General features: G+C 42.6%; 1 long non-coding RNA gene across 1 annotated transcript in view; it reads left to right on the top strand.

Annotated features, from left to right (window-relative positions):
- Positions 1–7,268: 7,268 nt before the first annotated feature.
- LOC135272684 (uncharacterized) overlaps positions 7,269–22,191 on the top strand; it is a 258,860-nt gene continuing 243,937 nt past the window's right edge. The window contains exon 1 of the long non-coding RNA XR_010340686.1: positions 7,269–7,420. This is a non-coding gene — a long non-coding RNA (uncharacterized LOC135272684). The remainder of the gene's footprint in view (positions 7,421–22,191) is intronic.

Genomic DNA, 22,191 nt, shown 5'->3' on the forward strand with positions numbered 1-22,191 from the left:
CGTCAGTTTCTCAGGCATTGTCATAGCTTTAGCTCTCTGGACTACATAATGCCCTTGGAATCAGAAGAATTTGGACTGAATTCCAATTTTGCATCTCAATACATTTCCCTTTTTGTATCTCAATAAACTAGAGATAATAGAATAAAGTTAAACTAACCATTAAAGATTAACTCCTAATATTTTTTATCTTAAAAATGGAAGGAAAGATGCTATGAGTTCAGTATTACTCCCTTTCAAGCAAATTGACAAGCTTTTCTATTTCTACATTAATAAATGGTAGAGTAGACAATTACAAAAGAAAGACAAGCTGGGCAGCCATGCACTGGCTGGTGACTTTTGTGTAAGTTGCTTTGCTCCTTTCAGCCCCAGGTCCTTCATCTGCCAAATGGGAAACTTGAACTCCTTCTTTATAGGCAGGTGTGAGGCCTAAGGAAATAGTTGCTGAGACGGAGATGTAAAAGCATTTTGCAAACTATGGAGTGCTCAAACACTCTCAGGATAGTAGTGGTGGCCTCTGCCTCCAGGAGAACAAGGGAGAGCTTGTCAAGGCCCTCGAGTGAGGCTGGAGCACATCAAAGCCCATAGCTGCTTCTGGAGAGAATTCCAGAAGGGCCCAGGACAGCCTTACATGCTCCCTTTGGCTCTGACCTTTGTAACATTTCCCAATAAAACTGTGACATGTTGCTTATGCTCCAGACTAGAGATGAAGTAAAAACAGGTCAGGTTGCCCAGACCTAAACAAGTAGCAGATGGACAAAAATTGTGTCACTCCCTCCCATCTCTCTCAGTCCTCCAGGAGAAACTCTGGTAGGCAGCATCCAAAACCTTTGGCCCCCCAGTCCCCTAATTTCTCTTGACTGAGCAAAGAAAGCAGATTCTGAGAGGGAGATTAAGGATGGGCACAGACATTGGAGACCTGGAGACTTATGGTCCTGGATTTCATTCCAGCTCTCTCACAGTTTACATGAAAGCTGATCGTCTATCCTGGTTTGTCCACTACAGTCCCACTTCAGCCTTACTGACCCTGTGCAATGAATATTAGCATCTTCTTTCCCTTTCAGAATTGTCCCTGTTTGGATGAAAAATTGCAATGTCATCCTGTAGATAGGTGACCTTTGCTATAATATCTTTTGAAGCCCCGTTTCCACATCTGAAAAATGGGAATCATCATTTATACACTTCAAGATCATTGCTGATAATTTATACATGATTTAATGGAAATGGAAATAAAATAAGACACAAAGTCTATTTATTTATTTAAAGATAGGGTCTCACTCTGTTGCCTAGGCTGGAGTGAGTGTTGCGATCATAGCTCACTGCAGTCTTGAACTCCTGGACTCAAGGGATCCTCCCACTTCAGCCTATTGAGTACTTGGGACTATAGGTGCATGTCACCACATTCTGTTTTGTTGTTATTGTTGTTTGTTGAGTTAGGGGGTCTCACTTTGCTGCCCAAGTTAAAGCTAGTAATTTAATATCAGCATTGTTCTGGTTTATGCTTCTATCATTTTTTTTCTTCGAAGTATTTAAATAAACCCTTAGCTGGTTATGTGACCTCCAGTCCAGTGGTTCTCAAACCTTAGGGAACATCAAAATTACCTGCAGGTCTTGTGAAAACAGATTGATGGTCCCCACTCCCAGAGTTTCTGATTTAGTGGGTTTGTGGTGGGATGAGACTGAGCATTTCTAACAAGCTCCCAGATGAAGCTGTGGTCTGGGACCACACTTTGAGAACCACTGATCCAGCTTCTCCCCATCCACTCATTTCTGTGCTTCTGCCAGAATGATCTTTTCGAAACATTAAGAAGTCCATATCAAAAAAAAAAAAGCCCACCTCCTTAGGTGGGCACTCGAGGCCTTACCCCTCTTACCTGTCGCCCTGATCTCCAGGCTCAGTGCTCTGCTTGCTGGCCCGGGCAGCTTTCCCTCCAAGAGGCAGGCTGCTCTAATGAAGGGTGCAGGCATCAGACAGGTCTGGGTTTGAATTCCAGCCCTGGCATGGGCTCTCTGCTGTGACTTTCGGCAAGTAACTTACCTCTCTTGTGCATACGGGACAACTGAGGCTTAACAAGGTCAAGAATTCTTACTTTTGCGTGGAGCTGGAAAAGCTAAATAAACTGTGTGGGGAGCATGTACCATGACTGCTCTTCAGCAGGTGATCCTCAGCCTGAATGTCTTCTCAGGGCTTGTCTGTTTAGTCTCTAAGAACTCACCCTCCTGTCTCCCTCCTCCCTGCCCTGCTTCTAGCCTCCCTCCCCCTAGTTCTGATGGCTCTTGCTGACAGAATCTGTGAAGTACCATGGGAAAGGCACACACAAGGCCATATGGTCAGGGAGGACTGCCTGGAGGGAAGCCATAATAGGTTGTCAGCCTCCAAAATGGTCCCCAGTGGCTCTGCGTCCTGGCACTCACTCCATTGCGTAGTCCCCTCCCACACTGTCCCTGGGTGGGACCAGTGGTGTATGGCCGAAGTGATGGTATGTCACTTCCAATATTAGGTTATAAATACTACTTTTCTGTGTTAGTTCCTCTTGCTTTCTCTTGATCACTTGCCCTGGGGGAAGCCAACTGCCATGTTGTGGGGGGTGTGGCAAGGAACTGAGGCCTCCCACCAACAGCCATGTGAGTCAGCCATTGAGAAAGCAGGTCTTTCAGCTGCCATCAAACCGTCGGGTAACTGCAACCTCATGGGAGACCCTGAACCAGAACCATCCAGCCTAGCTGCTCCTAGATTCTGGATGCGTCAATATCATGTGAGATAATGAATGCTGTTCCAAGTTGCTAAATTTTGGAGTAATTTGTTATTCAGCAATAGATAACTAATAATGAGGCTTGGAAAAGTTAAACACACACAGATTGCAAGGAGCAAAGATAGAAATGGATACCTGAATTTCTGGCTCCCTGGCCCTTGCTGGCACACTGTAAGGTACATGGATATGCTTTGGTCAAGGAATAGGCTGAGGTAGACATCCAAGCCAGAGTGACTGAGCAAGCTTAGGATGCAGGCACACACTTCACTTGTTATATAACCTGTTTGTGTAAGCTCATCACCTGGCTTGGAGCATTAACTGCCCTGCTGACACTGTTCAGACACTCCTCGGCATGGCTCAACATGGCTCTTGTGCAGGTGCTGCCGCCCAGACTGACAGCAAAGCTACTGACTCCTGTAAAGGAGAGTAACCATCTGGCAGATGGACAGTGGGGAGCCAGGAATGGGCTTGCGCCCAGGGAGAAAGAGTTAAGCTGGTGACCCTGAAGACAAGGGAGAGCAGGCCATGCAGGTGTGTGGGAGCAGCCAGAGCAAGCAGCTGACTCAAAGCAGTGAGAGAGCTAGTGTAAGCTGCTGCTGAGAGAGCTTCTGAATTAAAATACATTTCGCCTAAAAAAAATAAAATAAAATAAAAATAAATAAAATACATTTCACCTGCTTATGCCCCCCGCCAAAGTGTTTTTTCAGCTATCACCCATCTACTCACTCCCCTAGAACCTCAGTGTGAGCTGGAACCTAACCCTAAGCATGACATTAGGAATAGTCATCACCCTGGACCTAACACACACCTTGTTACCTGAGCCAAGATTAGCTTTGATGATTGCAGGGAGGTATGCAGGAAGAGGTGAGGAAAAAGAGGAGAAGAGAAAAAAGGCCCTCCATAACCAGTTCAAGAGAGGCTATGAGAAAGTTATGCCTGAAACCACAAATCTAACAGACAGGTGGAAACGAGAAGGTCAAGGTCTACACCCACCTGTTGCTTCTACTGCTCCAAGATTGCAACCACTCACCTTCCTACCTGAGTCCTGTCTGTGATCAGAGGAGGAAGTGGGTCCCCAGGTTGCAGGCATCTCCAGGAAAGCCTTGAGAAGTCTTGCTCTGATCAGCCTTTGCTTTTTTCCCCACAGCCTTTCAGCACCCAGGGCCTCACAAGTCAGGAGGTGAATTGTAATGAGCATTTATTCATCTTCTACTGTGTGCCAGGCACTGGGCTAGATGTAGGATTTAATTCCATGCTTAGAGGAGACCTGAGAAGTATGTACTTTAATACTCATTTTACAGATAAAATCGAGCTAGATTTGAAGAACTCAGACAATCTGTGTAAAGTTCACTGACAGCTGTTAAAGATTTGAATTTAGTTCTATTCCACTAAGGTCTGAGGCAATGTCCCCTGCAATGGGCTACATGAATGAATAAGGAGGCAGAGTTCAGAGACCCTCATTCAAACACATATTTTAAAGTGCCTACACTATGGTGGTAAGGAAGCATCAGGAGTGGAGTCATTGTCCCAAGAGCTGAGTGAGGAAAACATCACACTGTATCATATTAGTTTGTTTACCTGGGACAGAAGGAAGCACCAAGTGTTGTGAGAGTCGAGGCCTGAGCTTAACTTACGATGCGGCAATCAGGGAAAGCTCCCTGGCGGAGGGAATACTTAAACTGAGCCCTCTTTCAGAGAGGTTGAAGTTGGGCAAACAATATGAGTGAAGGGTGTCAAGGTGTATGTACAAGCCAGGTTTAAGAGAGCTGGGCATTCTTAGGAGCCTTGCTCCTCCAAGTGTGCTCCCAGGCTGGAGTGGCTGCTCTGGTGTCCCTTGGGAGCTTGTTAGGTTTGGTCCACCCTAGGTCTACAGAATCAGAATCATAATCAGGTGGTTCGTATGCACATTTAAATCTAAGAAGTGCTGCTTTAGAGGGAAGAAACACTTGTTACGAACCATATAAGAGAGCAAAGTACATTTCTGATGCATGAACCCATGCAGCGAGGGTAGGGTAGCGTGCCATGGGATGGATGCCAGGTGTGAGGCTGAGCAGTGAGCTCAGGATAAAATGTTCTCAGGCCCAGGTGAACATGTGTCCAGGTCTAATTTTTAAATAGAAGACAAATACCTGGTTATTTATGAAAAATCTGCTGATTTTAAGATGTCAATTAATTTAAAAATTAAAAATATTCTAGTGGATCAAAAAATCATGTCTTTGGGCTGTTAGTTGATAGCTTCTGGCTCCTAATTGTGAGCACAGCACCTGTATCTTCATAACTGGCTGTTGAATGAATGAATGAGGTGGGAAAGGATTGGAATATTCCTTCAAGGCCTGCAGAGCTGGCTATTTCTCTTCACATACTTTTCCACCTTTGGCCTCAGTTTCTTCACCTAAAAGCCCAGGGTTCCAGTTGATGATTTCTAAGGACTCTTCCAAAACTTAGCCTTGGTAATCCAGGAGAGGTCCGAATATCCTGCCCCAAGGGGTGGGATCAGTGGTTCTAATGCAGGAACAGGTATTGGGTGCTGTCCCTTTGGGGAAGCCAGAGCTTTCTGTGCGTGGCATGTTCTATCCTTCCCAATGGGGACTGAGCTGTTCACTGGGCAGAAGAAATGAGCCTCCTAATTCAGTTTTTCTTTCATTTAGGTTGAAGCCTTATAAAACACCAGGGTCCCTCTAGACACAGAGGGAGACAGCAAGGGAGGCTGGCCCGGGCCTCTGGCCTCTGTAGGCTCATGCCGCTCCTGCTTCTAATGTCCCTTCCAGTGCTGCCTTCCGTTTCTCTGTTGCCTGTTCTGACTGAGGCTGCTCTTACCACACTCAGTTCTGAGCTTTCCACAGCCCTGCCCATCTTCTTGCTGCCCTCACCTGCTTCTCTGCTGCTCAGAGGAATCCTATCTCCCTCGCATTCTTTCTCTAGAGGAGAGGATTTAGGCTCTGGCCTAACTAACTAAGAGATCATGTTACCAATGAGCTCATGGAGGAACTCATGATTCCACATGAGAAGCTGTTGGCCAAGCTTGAGAGACAGCAGGGCAGGCAGTATAGGAGCAGATTCACATTCCACAGACCTGGGTTCAAAGTTCATCAACGTCATCCACTCTCTGAGTGTCCTTGGTTGAAACCTTCATCTGTGTGGGCCTGAGTTTATTCATCTGTAAAACATAGATAATAACACAGCCCTGTGTAGGTTGTGAGGATTTTTAAAAATTCACTCATGTTTATTTAGCATTTATCGTATAAAAAGCACTACACTAATGACCTTACTTGCAATATTACATTTAATTCTCACAAGAGCCTCAGAGCTCAGGTGTTATTATTATGCCTGTTTTACAGATGGGAAAACTAAGACAGTAAAACTAAGCAAATTGTCTTAGGTCTCACAGGTAGTATGTGGCAGGGACTGAATCAGGTGCAGGGGATTCTGATTCCAGAGCCAACACACATGACCACAGACTCAGATAAACTTAAAAAAGGTTTCAAACCTGCCCCCTGCCCTCATTTAGCCTCAGTGGGAGGTTTAATGGGCCAGACAGTGTTAGATGGCCAACTTCACATTTATAGAAATCCTTTCTGTGGAGAGTTATCAAAAACTTTTCACTGACACGATCTTACTTCCACCCCTCAGCAACTCTATGTGGGTGGGTATTACCCTGTTTTACAGATGAGGCAACTGAGGCTCAGAGAGCTAGTCAATAGCTGAGCCAAGACTTGAATCCATTTCTCCTGACCCAAACCATAAGCTTTGTCTGCTTCACCATCTGCTTGGCATTTGTCATTGTCAAGGAATGAATGAATTGTATTCATTAGTCAACTAATAGCTCAGTGAGCAGAAGAAGGACTCAGCAAAAGTTGATCTTGGTGGCAGGGGGAAAGGTACAAAACTGGGTTTGAACTACAGGTTGCTGTCTCAGAAGGGTGGGCTTGGGCAGAGGGATGACACGGAATAGGAGACAGACAGCAGGGTTTTCAGCTGGATGTCCCTGCATTTGGGGATTGTTTGAAGGATACTGAAGGTGAGTGTTGCTGGTTTCCTCATTTCAGATTCTTAGGTGTCTTTATGCCATGGTTGTGGTTTAGACAAGGATGGAAACAGTACAGGGCATGAAAGAGTACATTTTTTAGACAGGTCAAAAGGGCTAAACGGAGGCTCAAAGCATTAGCCTGTTGGGTCCAGGTTTTGCAGTATGCAATATCCTCTGGACCTTAAGCATTTACAGTCTAGCCTCATGGATTAGCACATTAGGTTCCCCAAGCTACCTTAAATGGTCTGTGCCTTTTCTTACCTCTGGGTCTTTGCCCATGCAATTCCTTCAGCCATTCAGAGGAGGAGGCTGCACAATGGGCAGAAGGGCAGAGAGAAGTGAGCGGTGTACTGGCAAAATTCCCATAGACTCTCTAGGTGCTAGGTTGGATAGCAATATAGTAAAATGATAAAATGCTCTGCTACTTACCACCTGTGTGGCCTTGACAAATGACTTAACTACTCTTTGCCTCATTTTCCTTATAGGTATAAAATAAGGATGATGATGTTAACTCAAAAGGTTAGTGTGAGGATTAAACGTGTTAACACGTAACGAAGGCAATCAGGCTGCTGGAGGATTAAAAAGAGAGATGCATACAGAATGCTCAGCACCGCGTCTGGCACCTGGCTCTCATGCAATCATGGTGAGTTCTTATGAGCCTTTTAGAAGGCTTTCCTAGACTCCTGCTTTCCTTTAACTCTGTTCATCAGATTACAGTGTTATTGTTATGTGGTCTTGGAGCACCAAAGTTTAGATTCATTTGATTTGGGTTCAGATACGCCAGTCCCTTTTTAGCAGGCGTTCCAGGTGATTTGAGTGGTTCCCACTTAGTTCGTCTGGGTTGGTGTTTCTCAGTTCTTCACTGTAAGATATGAGGCCATTTCTTCCAGACCCTGAACTCTGTGAGGGTAGGAGCTGCTCCTGTGTTTTATATCAGTGAGTTTCCAACACCTCTGCACAGTACCTAGCACAGAGGACCTTCTTAGTAATATCTGAGGAATATACAAGCTTGCATGTCTTGCTAACGATTCTCTCTGCAGCATTATATGGTAGACAGAACTTAGAACATAAATTGGATCTAGTTTTTCTGATACCACTGTTACTAGTTAATAATTATTTATACTAAGCTTTCCCTATTCAAATCAAGCTACTCTCTCCATATTGGAATCTAACTGATACAGATGGCAATACTGTATAAGGGTAAGAGCATGAACTCTAGAGCCAGAAAACCTCGATTTATTTTTTGGTAAACAAAAATACTAAAGTGTTTCTGGTTGTCTGGACCTCCAGAGTGAGGTAACATTTAGGGAAGAAGAGTCCAAACCAATCCTGCTTCTCTGGCAAGATTTTGCAGCCAGACACCCCTTAGGATGCGTCTGTGTGCACATTTAGGGAGCTCACAGGTGGGGATGGCAGGGTTAGGACTGAGGGTATGCAGAGGCTTAACTGATGGGAGGTTGCCCAGTCCACACCTGCACATAGGCCTTCTCTAGCAGCAACCCAAGGAAGTCACCTGTGTCCCTAGGATCTGAGTCTATTCACATGCAAGAACACCAGCTTCTGTTGTTCAGATGCCATCCTGGCTGGTCTGATGGCCTCCATCCCCACCCCCACCCACTCTGGCCTGGATCTCATTTATAGCTTCACCTTCAAATTACAGGTATTAACTGCAATTAGACTTCCACCTGAGCTTGATGGGGAAACAGAAGGCAGGCTGATTACCCCTGGATTGGCACCATATATTGAATGGCAGGAGTGCCTCGAGTGGGGAATCTGAGTACTCGTATGGGCTCTGTCTTTCAAATCCCAAGAAAGTCACTAAAAATCCTAGAATGTGAGAGCCACCAGATACCAGATCTTTGTAAGAAGTCAAGCTTGGTATATATCATGAGGGACCTGCCCTTGCCATTGGTTTCTGGGTAAACTGTAGGAAAATTGTGAAGCAGGAAACTAAAGCCAGAAGAACGGTGACTTACAGCCTCCCAGGAAATAATCCTGCTTCCTCTCACTGTCCTTTTCCAGGTATCAGATCAGCATCTCAGTCTGAAGGCTTTCTCTGTCCAGTTCTGACTTCTCTCCCTTTTCAATTTTACAAACATTGCCCTCAACATACCATTTGCATTCCTAACTCATCTCAGTCTCTGCATCCTGGAGGACCCAATGGCCATAAATACTGCCACCAATTTAATATGGCATCTAACACATAGCAAGGGACAGTAAATGGTAGACACAATAGTATTGGCGTCATACTGTTATTATTATTTCTCCTGGTTAAGAAAAACTTGCGGCCTTTCTGGTTAAGGGAACCCAAAGTGACAAATACACAGGAAATCTGTTGTCAGTCTGACCAGAAATTCTCAGAAGGAACAAATACCCTGCAGGGCTGGCCATGAACAGCAGATCTGGCCCTCAGAGCTACATCAGGAAGATCATTGTTTTATAAATGCTCGCATCATTTGCCATTGTTCTTCTTACAAAGAGGACAAGACACTCATTTGGAGTGTGCAAGGCAGCTCAGGTGTCCTGATAAAACAAATGAATTTTAAAAAGGAGAACATTTCATGTTTGACATGCTCATCACTTCTTACTTGATGCCGAGCGGAGGGCGTATTGCACCGTTCATTGTGCATGTCAAGACTCGAAGACAATCTCAATACAAGTCATGCTGCTCTGAGATTTAAGACCCTTCAGGATATTTTGCATACTTGGTATATTGCCACCTTTGGTGTTTTAACATTTATTGAACCCCAGGGCCATAAAACTGTCCTGCTTTTTATAGAGTGCACAGATTCAGAGACTCCCCTAGAGGCTAACCCACCAGAGTTTGAAGAGACCTTACTGAAACAGAGTTCTTGATTTGTAACTGAAATGCTACCCTGCTATTAAGTTGTCTAACCATGGCACTGGCATTTTACAGTGGGAGAGATGACCCTCTCCGCCCATCCTCAACACCCCAAAGGAGTTTACTGAGTGACTAACTTCTAAGACAACCTGTTCTGTGTCTTGGTGAGTGTTATTCTGAGTTGATTTGTAGATTTCTTTTAACTTATTTTTTCAAATTTATTTTCTTCCTTCTTTCTTCTTTTCCTCTTCCTCCTCCAACTTCTCTTCCTTCTTCTTATAGTAAGTGCTGCCTTTTGGGAGCTTTATTTTGTCTGAAGAAGAGTCAAAGACCCCACGAATCGTATCATATGACCTGGTGTGCCCTGCCCTGTTCTGGTTTATAACCATTACCTGAGTATAAATATTAATAGCAGCTCCTTTCCCTCTTAGATATGGAGTAGGGGCCTTAGCAAAATATAAGTATACATATATACCCCACTCACACACACCCACACACATACACATATATACACAAAATGATAAAAGTTTGGAATCATGAGCCATATACAAATTTAGAAAAATGAGGTTGTTTTTATTCATTCATGATAATTTATTATTTATTGTACAGTTCTGTGACACTGCTGTAGAATCCAAATGAGCTGCCAACCTGGATTTGAGGGAGTACAGTCTTGCTTGAAATCTAGGGTATGAGATGAATAACTACTCAGGGCTCTATATGGTCTTTGGAATGCTTGAAGTAGATCACTGTGTGCTCACAAATGGTCAAAAAAGTCATGGCTCTTGTGGTGTATAAAGATGATAGTTCACGCCTGTAGTCCCAGCACTTTGGGAGGCCAAGATGGGTGGATCACGAGGTCAGGAGATCGAGACCATCCTGGCTAACATAGTGAAACCCCTTCTCTATTAAAAATACAAAAATCAACTGGGCGCAGTGGCACACACCTGTAGTTCCAGCTACTCAGAAGGCTGAGGCAGCAGAATCACTTGAACCCAGGTGGCAGAGGCTGTGGTGAGCCAAGGTCGTGCCACTGCACTCCAGCCTGGATGACAGAGTGAGACTCTGTCTCCAAATAAATAAATAAATAAGTAAAAATAAAGATGATAGTGATAATGAATGCAAATAGTAATAGCTAACATATTTACTACATGCTTGGGCATTGTTTCAAGTATTTTACATTTACCGTACTAACTGATTTAATCTTTACAATAACCTTATGAGGTCAATACCATTATTATCCCCATGTTACAGAAAAAGAAACCAAGGCACAAGGAGGTTAAATAACTTTCCCATGCTGTAGAATTTTTCTATTGGAGCATAGAGGCTTACCTTGTATCCTAATGTTTTGGTAGAAAGATATTACAAAGATATGTGGTCTCTTGCCCTTAGACTTTACCTCTGGTTATTAAACTTGCCACCAAAGTTCTCTTTAATTAGAATGTCTATATAATTTATCATCCAAACAGGGACAATTTTGAGAATGAACAAGGGTATTATTAATAGTTATATTGAGACATTAGTCATAAATAGAATGATGATGTGGGACAGACTAGGCCATATGGTCACCATACAGCTAAAATTAAGTTCTGAAAAGCTTTAACTTTACTCTACCTTAAATCCACACTAGCAAAAACAAAAAATATTAAAAAGGAACTTTACATGTCATGTAGGAATAGCACATAAATGCATGTGAAACCATAGGTTATCTTAAAAAGTAGTTGTAAAGAACTGTGAAGCATCTGAGATCTGCTTCCAAGCTAACAAGGTAGCCTGCTACAGTTTCATGGATGCTGGTAGAAGACAGGTGACTCCTGGGTCAGAGACAAAGGGCTTTATTACTCATAGCACAGAAAATGGCATAAGCTTGTTTGTGCATATTTTCTCTTGTCCTCTAAGTCCCAAAAAGTGTTGCAAAGTACCTCAGATGTGTGCTGCATTTACAATGTGCTTGCTTCACAGCTAGCTGAGAAACCTAGAGCATAGGAAACCCAAATCTTTTATAATGTGTTGCAAGCAAACCCATCAGCCCCTTGTCCTGGGGAGAGACATTATCTTTATTATGCAGGACAGCAAACAAACCAGTCCATTGTTCCGGGGGGAAGCACTGTTTCTATCTTCTGAGGCTATTTGCTCTACAAAGATCTTTGAAATGATAGTTGGTGCCTCTGCTTATAAGATATTTGGAAACATGAAAGACCCATAGACAATTGTCTCCCAACATCAGCAAGTGCCACAACATCAGGAGTTAATATGGTTTGGATCTGTGTCCTCACCTAAATCTCATGTTGAATTGCAATCCCCAATGTTGGAGGGTGATGCTCCTGGTGGGAGGTGATTGAACCATGGGGGAAGATTTTTCCCTTGCAGTTCTGGTAATAGTGAGTTCTCATGAGATCTGGTTGTTTAAAACTATCTGGTGTCTCCCCCTTCTCTCTTCCTCTTTCTTTGGCCGTGTAAGATGTGCCTGCTTCCCATTTGTCTTCTGCCATGATTGTAAATTTCCTGTACAGCCTGCAGAACTGAGTCAATTAAAAGTCTTTTCTTTTAAATTACCCAGTCTCAGGTAGTTCTTTAGAGCAATGCAAGAATGGACTAATACAAGGACGTTCAATAACAGTTCTGTTTTGGGGATTTTTGTGTTCGATGTGGAATAGACTAGACAACTTTTAGACAGCTAGATAATTACCCTTTCCTACCAAATTGGAGATTTTATGACATTTTTGCTCTCTTTGTCTTGTTTCTGGGAGAGGCTGAGGTTAAGAAAAAAAATAAATGGTGAGACTGAATGACACATAAGTGCACCATCATTCTATTTCTATTTGTTTCTTTTCTGCCTTTAAGACCAAGAATTTTTCAGCAAAGGGTTGGAAAATTAATATTCTTCATTGCTCATGGGTAGATGTTCCTGGCAGTAGATTAACAGATGATTAATGGGAGGGTAGATAGTTATTAGAATTAGCAATAAATATAAAAATATGCTCTTCCTACTATCAAAATAATTTACTATGAGATTCTAAAATGTTTGAAAAATTGAGACACAAAATAAAATAATCACCCTAGTCTTATTACCTTATCATAACCATTGGTCACATTTTGGTTTATATTCTTTTGAGGTGTGTGTTTACAGACATGTAACCATAGTTGTCAAAAGTGTAATTTCAAATTGCTTTTACTTTTTTATTTGATGTGGATTCTGTAGGCAATTTTTGTAAACATCACTTAAAAATATTGGATAACATACATTTAACACCAAAATTTACTTACCTGTTCTGCTGTTTGATCTGGAGCCTAGTGTGTAAGATCACTGGCCCTGGAACAGGAATTATATCTCCATCACTTAAGCTCGCTTTCTGACCAAATGAAGATGAAATAATTACCCTTTCTGAGCCTCAATCTCCTCAGCTGGAAAATAAATACAATAATGGCCTTTTTATAGAATTGATAGTGAAACTAATGAGATTAAGATAACATTTATAGGTACATTAACACAGTGCCTGACATGTGACCTAAATAATAAGTTAACAAATGCTTCTTATTATTATCATATCAGTTCTTCATTATAAACTGTGGCTCAGTGGACGTCTGTGTCTTTTCAAGACTAACCACTATTTCTTCAGAGCAGATTCCTAGAAGTGTAAAGACTGGATTAGGACCAGGGACATTTTTGACATTAGTGACTCTAGATTTGTGTTTAGAAGGTGACCATTCAACAATTGAACAGGTGGAGTGTAAGCTCTGTGGTCAGTATCAGGTAGGTAAATCCCATGCGTATTTTTAATGCTGTATAGAGCCTTGTGCCTCCAAGATGCACCTACGGCATAAGCAGTTGCCATGATCTTTAACCCTGAATTATGGTGAGCAGTGCAGAATAATAGGATGAACATTCGTTTACCTGTCTGTCTCCTTAGGAAGATCAGTGGCTCACATCTGGTGTCTCAATGGCTAAACAGTCAAATTTTTCTTCCAAACATGTTCTATTTTGTTGACACAATGTGAAAAATTGAATCAGAATGTCATTGATTAGGGCATGGGTTTTCCTTTCTTCATACACTCCTGCCTCTTCTATATTTTCTTCTATGATGTGGCTTCATACAAAGAAGTTGTCCACTAAGCCCCTGTGACCCCGGGACTGTGCATGAGCACTGTGGCAAGGATAGTGTCTCATTGCTTATGGTATTCCAGTGCCCATCCTGAAGGCTGGCACATAGGAGGGATTCTAAGTATGAGCTGGCTGAGGAATCTGGGTGGAAGTGGCTGAGCTACATGTGCACACAATTCCAATGTACTCTATGAGCCTTGTGTTGTCATTTTTTTCCCTCTAAGTCTCAGTTTCCCCATCTGTAAAATGAAGGAATTTAACTGGATGGCCTCAAATATCTCTTTTGATTGTGGAAGTCTATATGTCTGTTATATCATTATAATCTTGAATTTCTACTTTGTGCCAAAAGGTAAGAAACATGACCCCTCTTTCAAGGAGCTTACTACCAAGTTTGGAAATATATTATTGTTAATTATTTAAGTAAATGCCAGAAATGACACTGGGCTGTATATGATTAAATACTAAAAGAGTAGAGGTATGGTGGGAGCAATTCATTTATCCACTGAGCATTTATGGAGCACAGACTATTTATGAGCGAGGTTCTGTCCTAGGCACTGAGTTGATTCAGGGTCAAGGGAAAATGCTGTGGAGGCATATCAAAGACTCAACCCCAGCATTATGATCCTGGGAAAATTATTAAACTGCGTTGAGCTTTACTTTTCATATATGTAAAATGGAGATGAAATAAAAAGCTATGGAGAGGATTTGGTGATTTTGAAAAATACAGGGTAAATTGAAGGTGAGACAAGTGTTAGTTGCCATTATTACTCAGAAATTTTATTTGCCTGTTGATTTTTCATGCTTAGCATTAAGGGGTGAAGAGCAGGACCTGAAATGTTATTATCTTTGGCATGGATCATTGAACACTTTTTTTTTTTTTTGAGACGAAGTTTTGCTCTGTGGCCCAGGCTGGAGTGCAGTGGTGCTATCTCAGCTCACTGCAACCTCTGCCTGCCAGGTTCAAGCAGTTCTCTGCCTCAGTCTCCTAAGTGGTTGGGATTACAGTTGCCTGCCACCACGCCCAGCTAACTTTTTGTATTTTTTGTAGAGATGGGGTACATGCCCTTCTAATCTGGTCTGTTTGTGTCCAGTCTTGGTTACCCCCATTTATACCACAGTTGGAGTAAGCTCCCTAAAATCTCATCTAACTATGACACTTTCTTGCTAAAATCCCCCACAGAACATGTAATTGAAAAATGGGAGAAGAGCCTGGGGGCTTCACTTGATCTGTAATGTTTTATATTTTCAGTCAGGTAGTAAGTTCACAAGTATTATTTATACTAGTTATACTTTTTATCCACCTGAAATGTTTCTGAATTAAAAGGTACATGAGGAGGGAGTACCAAGGACATCACATTTACTGGCTTGTTGGCTGACATACTGCAAACTGGATGGAGGGAGACAGCGTCCTTCAGGGTGGGAGGAACAGGAGGGCTCAGAATTAATTTTGTGAGTCATTTGAGACTTTAAGAAGGTACTATGTTCCAGAAAGAAATCCAACCTGTGTTCATGAATTGGAGTCTTTATTTTCCATACAGCCTTTGACAGTTTTCCCAGAAAGAAAGAAAACAAGTGGAAAAAAAGTGGGAAAATGCCCCCAATCTGTACATTCACAGCAAGGGAGAAAACTGTTCTCACTGCCCAGCTTCTGATTTAAATGCAGGGGAAGGTCCTAATTGTCTCCCAGGCCACAGGCCCCATTCTAATTTATGGAGGGGAGGGCCTGGGAGGTCAATATCTGTGTCATTTTCTAAGTCACCTAAAATAAGCTCATTAAACTACCGCCCATGAATGGAGGTGTTTTTCCCAGTGTTAAGGTGCTCCCACCCTCATCCCACACCCAGCATCACCCAGGGCACCTCCACTCTGAGATCCTGAGGGCACATCTGACAATGGAGCATTCAGGAAGGCCTTCCTGGATGGGGTAGGAAGCCTGTTTTATGCCCTGTTAATTACTGCAGCAATTTATAAAATTAATGACAAACATAAAGCCCTCACAGAGATTGTATTTCAAATGGTATTTACCTGTAACAGAATCCCCTTTGTTTGTAATTCCTGGATTTATGAGCTGTTGCACAACAAAATGGAACTGCCCCTTGTCCCCATGTGGGGCACGGGCTGGGGGACCTCAAACCTGCCAATAGAAACCTATTCAGGCTGGGATGGAGAAACTGTGATCAGACCCACCACCAACCCACGGCGCGTCTCAGTTTCACAACCTGTGAGCTTGGGGTTCATGATGGGGAGGGGCGTGAAGGTTGGACGAGGTTATGTAAATTTTCTCTCAGAGAGCCTTGGTGCCTGAAAGCTGGAATGGACCTCAGGCAGGAGCTATTTTGACTTTGTATCCATCATAGGGATGTTCTTACAGCTTCTCTATTTGCATACTCCAGTGACAGGGAGCTCTTTACCTGACAAAGCAGCCCAGATTATTGCCATAGTCTCTTGGTCTCTAGTCTTATCCCTTTCTTTTCCTCCACAACCTTTTTCTATTTATTTATTTATTTATTTATTTAGACTGAGTTTCACTCTTGTTTCCCAGGCTGGAGTGCAATGGCACCATCTTGGCTCACCACAAACTCCACCTCCCAGATTCAAGCGATTCTCCTGCCTCAGCCTCCCAAGTAGCTGGGACTACAGGTGCACGCTACCACACCAGGCTAATTTTTGTATTTTTAGTAGAGATGGGGTTTCACCATATTGGCCAGGATGGTCTCGATCTCTTGACCTCGTGATCCACCCACCTCGGCCTCCCAAAGTGCTGGGATTACAGGCATGAGCCACCATGCCCAGTCCCCCACCAACCTTTTTTCTAAAATCCAAATCTGATCTTGTTATGCTCCAGCTTAAAATCCAATGGCTTCTCTTTGCCTTCAGGATAAGTCCAAATTTCTCAACAAGGCCTGCAAGCTCCCGTGTGGGTTGTCCCTGCCCTCTCATCTGCCTGCAGCTGCAGTGGCCCCTGTGCACTCTTCTCTCAGTGATGTCAAACTACTTGCAGTTCCACTCTTGTCTCTTTTGCAGTAAAATCCCACAGATGCTGGTGAGGTTGCAGAGAACAGAGAATAACATTTATACACTGTTGGTGAAGATGTAAATTAGTTCAACCATTGTGGAAAGCTGTATGGTGATTCCTCAAAGGGCTAGAAACAGAACTACCATTTGACCCAGCAATCCCATTACTGGGTATATACCCAGAGGAATATAAATAATTTTACCATAAAGACACGTGCATGCAGATGTTTATTGCAGCACTATTCACATTAACAGAAACATAGAATCAACCTAATGCTCATTAATGACAGATTGGATAAAGAAAATGTGATGCATATACACCATAGAATACTATGCAGCCATAAAAACGAATGAGATAATGTCTTCTGCAGGAACATGGATAGAGCTGGAGATTATTATCCTTAGCAAGCTAACACAGGGACACAAAACCAAATACCACATGTTCTCCCACATAAGTGGGAGCTAAATGATGAGAAACTCATTGAACACAAAGAAGAGAACAACAGACACTGGGTTCTATGTGAGGGTGGAAAGTGAGAGGAGGGAGAGGAGCAGGAAAAATAACTATTCAGCCCTAGGCTTAGAACCTGGATAAAATAATCTGTACAACAAACTTCCAAGACACAAGTTTACCTATATAACAAACCTGTGCATGTACCGCAAAACCTAAAATAAAAGTTAAAAAAATCCCACAGTAAGACTTACATGATACAAGGGCCAAGAACTTAAATTTAGGGCAGCAAGTGCGAGTATGTTTGTGGAGAAGACGGCACCCTTTTCAGCCTCCAGCATGGGAGATCAGGTGATTAGAGCCCTGTAGAGGGACAAGAGGATGCTGGCAGCACCAAATAAAAGAGGAAAGCAGGGTGAGTCCCCAGGACCCAGGCAGGAAAAGGTAGAGGGCCTCAGGAGAATCAGACTCTTGAAAACAAGAGAAAGTCCCTGCTATTCTCTCAGATGACATTTGAGCTATTGAAATGTGCTACATTGAAAGGAGCCATTCTCATCTGACCCACCTAGAGGCCAGGGAGAAGGAGCTCAGCTCAGTTCAGCTCAGTTCTTTTCTCTGCACAGCAGGTCTGGTTTTCAGTTAGTTTCCAGCTTCAGAGAAAATGGTACCGCTAAGCAAAGGTGCTAACTTTATGAGTCTTGGACAAGGAGTTGCTTTTCATTTTCTACTGGGTGTCAGAATACATGTCCTCTGTGATACACAGGAGACCTTTAGTTTTGCATCTTCTGAAGCAGAAGACTGTGTTTATGGAGCAGTTAAAATCTGGAGTGACTGTGTAGTGTGACTGTCCAAAGTGTCTGTTTTAAATGCTCTTGGTGCTCATTTCTTAGAAGAGCTATTTTGCACAGAGATCTAAAGAAAAAAGCATGAACTTCAGAGCCCATCAAATTTCAGCTATTTTACTTACTTCTCCTCTGTGGGTCTTGACTGTAGTGTCTGAAAAATGAGGCTGCTGTGTGGAAGAGTTCTTTAAGCCATTTAAGTTATCATGAGCTGAAATTGATCCATGGTTTTCTCATTGATGAGATGGAGTTAACAATAATGTCTACCTCTAGAGCTGCTCTGCATAAGAATTAAGATAATCTGTCTTATAAATATTATAAGGATGATGCTACTGCATTTTTTAGCAGACCACAGTATAAGAGGAAGCTGGGAAGAAAAGGTGCAATTTGTTTACACTGAGGTATAGGAAAGGGAAAGTTAGGATGCTTTTGGCTGCAAGTAACAGAAGACTTAAATTGTTTAAATGATAAGGAAATTTATCACTTTACATATCAAGATGTTTGAAGTAAGGGAGATTCTGGAGCTGGTTAGTTCAGTAGTTCAATGACATTATTCAAGACCACAAAACGATTCTCAGCAGCCCCTAAAGCACAGCTTCATGTTTGATTGTCCAGATGGCTTATCCTGTGGCTATTCTTCTGCTAAGCCTGTCACCACCAGATACAGATTGAAATGTGGATGGGAGTAAAGGAGAGTAGAGACTGGACTGGCTTTGGACAACCAGCAGTGTTTGTCCCAGGAGAAACTAATACACACCATACAACCATATACCCAGCAGGTTTCAAGTCAATGACTACTTCAAAAATAGTTTTGTCTCTGGATGTAGACACTTCCTGGGGTGGAGGGAGGCAACATGGGGAGAAGCATGGTGTCTTTAGAATCAACTACCTTGAGTTCAAATTTGGCTTTGCCCTGACCAGGCAGGTTTCTGGTAGCTATGTGTTTAGTCAGTCAAGGAAATGAGTGAAAATCAAAACCATAATGAGATACCACTAAACACCCACCCATGTGAATGGCTAGAACTTAAGGGAGTTACTGGTGAGAGTATAAATTGATATATACCCTATGACTGATTCAGCCATTCTGCTCCATATGGAACAACTAAGGTGGGCCATTTTAGCTTCAGAGCTCTCTGTGGGGTCAGCTGAGGTGGTCCTTGGGTCTGCATTGAGCTCTTGACTTCTCTCTGTTATAACGCTGTTTTCTGTTCTTCCCTTCCATGGGGATCTATCCTAAGGACACTTCTTAGTAACTATCCTGCATGCTAATCTCCATCTCAGAGTCAACTTCACAGAGAACGAACCTGCAACAGGTTGTATGTTTATGCACTAGAATACTACACAGCAGTAAAAGAACACAGTATGATACAGGCAACATGGATGAATGTCAAGTGAGAAAAGTCATACATGAGAGAATGCACACCGTAGGATTCCACTTAAATGAAGGTCAAAAACAGACAAAACAAATCCACAGTGAAAGAGGTCAGAATAATGGTGACCCTTCACATTAGGGAGCCACCTGTGGTACTGGCAGTAGTCTATATCTTGATTCAGAGGGTAGTTACTGCCTCAACATATTTATGCATATATGTATATAATATGTTCATATTTAACATTTATTGAGCTGCATACTTACCTGACTGCATTGTTATACCTCCATAAAAAATAAAATAAAAAAGCCAGATTGTACTGTACTTGCCTATGACCCTGCTAGTATGTATTATATAGTATACAGCACATGTTATTCTGGATGTGTCTGTGGGGAAGTTTCTGGATAATATTAGTGTTTGCATTTATAGGCAGAGTAAAGCAGATAGCCCTCCCTAATGCAGATGGGCCTCATCCAATCAGTTGAAGGCCTGAATAGAATAAAAAGGCGGCCCCTCCCTGCAGTAAAAGGGAACTCCATGCCAGCAGAGGACATAGACAATTACGTAATCTGACCTTTTTTATCTTATTTTTAAATCTTATTTTTTTTGTTGAGGTGTAACTTATCGTTACCATGCCAGGCTCATAGTAAGCATTTGATAAACATTTTTTTTGAATGAATAAACAAGTATCTCCCTGGTCTGGCATTGATTCATTTGGTAGACTTGTCTCTCTACTCTGTGAATTTCATTTTACATAGGAGGAAACCATAGCAGAGAACAATCTTAAGCCACAGGCTTGTTGTAAAAATCAAATGAGGTAGTTGATGAAAACACACTTTATAAACTGTAAACTGATGTATCAGAAACTGCACAGGTTTTGAGATTGAACTGCCAGAGGTAAAAACATAAGCTCTACTAGGCTTCACCTGTGCTGCTTTGGGCGCTTACACAACACCTCTGTCCCTCAGTTTCTTTATTACTAAAATGGAGGTAAAAAGAGGTCCTCCCTTGTTGGGTGACTATGATAACTGAGATAATCTGAGGCACTAGAGTAGTGGCTGACAGTCAGTACTCAGTGCACACTGGCTGGTGTTATCACGGAAAGAATTTCTCTGGGGAAGCGCCTTTCCTCAAAGCATTTATCTTCTTCCCCTCCCCCACTCCTTTTTCTCTTCCTCATCTCTTCTCTGGAGCCCACTAGGATTTAGGAATCTAGTTATTTACAGCCTTAAATAAACGAGTTTCTCTAAATTGCAACTGGCCCCCAACAAAGGAGATGACCCACCAGGCAGCCTCACACCCCTGAATTCAGGAAGTCTGAGTATCACTTTTTCCATTAAGGAGGAAAAAAGGTGTGTTAATTGGCTGCTTGTGAAATATCTGGGCTTCTGCTACCAGGGCAGCCAGGAAGGAGGGGCAGGAATGGTGAGGGGCAGAATGGGGGTCACCTGTGGAAACATTCATTAGTGCTGCGGAGGCCTTGAGGGCAGAACATAATCCCTGAGTAGGCTTTTCCCTCTTGCAGACTAGGCTGGAAGAAGTGGCCAGAGATGGAGTCAGATTCCAACCAGCAGCCAAGCCCAGCAGGGGCAATGTGGCGAGGCAGGAGGAGCTCTAGGCAGGGGCTGCAGATTCAGCTCTCTCAGTCACTTGTGTTACTGCGTTAAGAGGTACAGGGTCCGGATCATCTGTAAAGTCTCACTGAGCTCCAAAGTTTTGGATTCTCAGAAGGAAAGCTTAGTACAGTAGACTCAGATGAAATGAGATTCAAATCCAACTTTGTCCTTTTCGTAGCTCTGTGTTCTTGGGCAGATGGCATCACCTCTTTGTTCCTTTGTAAAAAGGAATAATAATATTGACAATAGAGGTTTGCTGTAAATAGTAGCTCAATAAATAATAGTCCCAGTGATGGTTAATTTCATGTGTCACCTTCACTGGACTGCAGTGAAGTATGCAGATGTTGTTCAAACATTATTCTGGGAGTGTTGGCGAGGGTGTTTTTTATGAAATCAACATTTGAACTGGCAGACTGAGAAAGCAGATTGCCCTTTCTCATGTGGGTGGGCCTCAGCCAATCAGTGGCAGGCCTGAATAGAATGAAAAGGCTGAGTAAGAGGAAACCCCTTCTGCCTGACTGCCTTAAGCTGGGACATTGGTTCTTTCCTGCCTTTGGACTCAAACTGAAACATCTGCTCTTCCTGGGTCTGGAGCCTGCTGGCATATAGACTGGAACCACACAATAGGCTTTTCTGGGTCTCCAGCTTGTTGACGGCAGATCTTGGATCTTGTGAGCCTCCATAATGATGTGAGCCAATTCTTTACACTAATCTCGCTCTCTCCATATGTGTATATATGTGTACACACACACCTACATATATGTCCTGTTGGTTCTGTTTCTCTGGAGAACCCTGACTAATAGAGTCCCTTTCCCATCTGCCATTCACCTTGTCATTTTCTCAGGAAAATGTTCATAATTTTCTTTCACACACCTTTCAGCTCTTACTCTCCACTCCCAAATAAAGCAGTAGCTATTGATAATGAGCAAAAAGTCACCAGCAACAGCATATGTTTCATTTGTCTCATCTTCATTATTTCAAGTGTTTTAATAATTATTTAATTATAGGGACACAACCACCTAGGGAGGTAAAGCAATAGGGAGATAAAGATAACTCTTCCTTTTTCTAAAAGAAGCATTAATGAGGTATAACTGACATACAATAACCTGTGTTTATTGAAAGTGTACAGTTTGGTGAATTTTGAGACATACACACACTGGTGAAACCATCAACACGAAC

Source organism: Aotus nancymaae, unplaced genomic scaffold, assembly GCF_030222135.1.
Source record: "Aotus nancymaae isolate 86718 unplaced genomic scaffold, 86718_ANA_hifiasm-v0.15.2.pri h1tg000007l, whole genome shotgun sequence".
NCBI lineage: Eukaryota > Metazoa > Chordata > Mammalia > Primates > Aotidae > Aotus > Aotus nancymaae.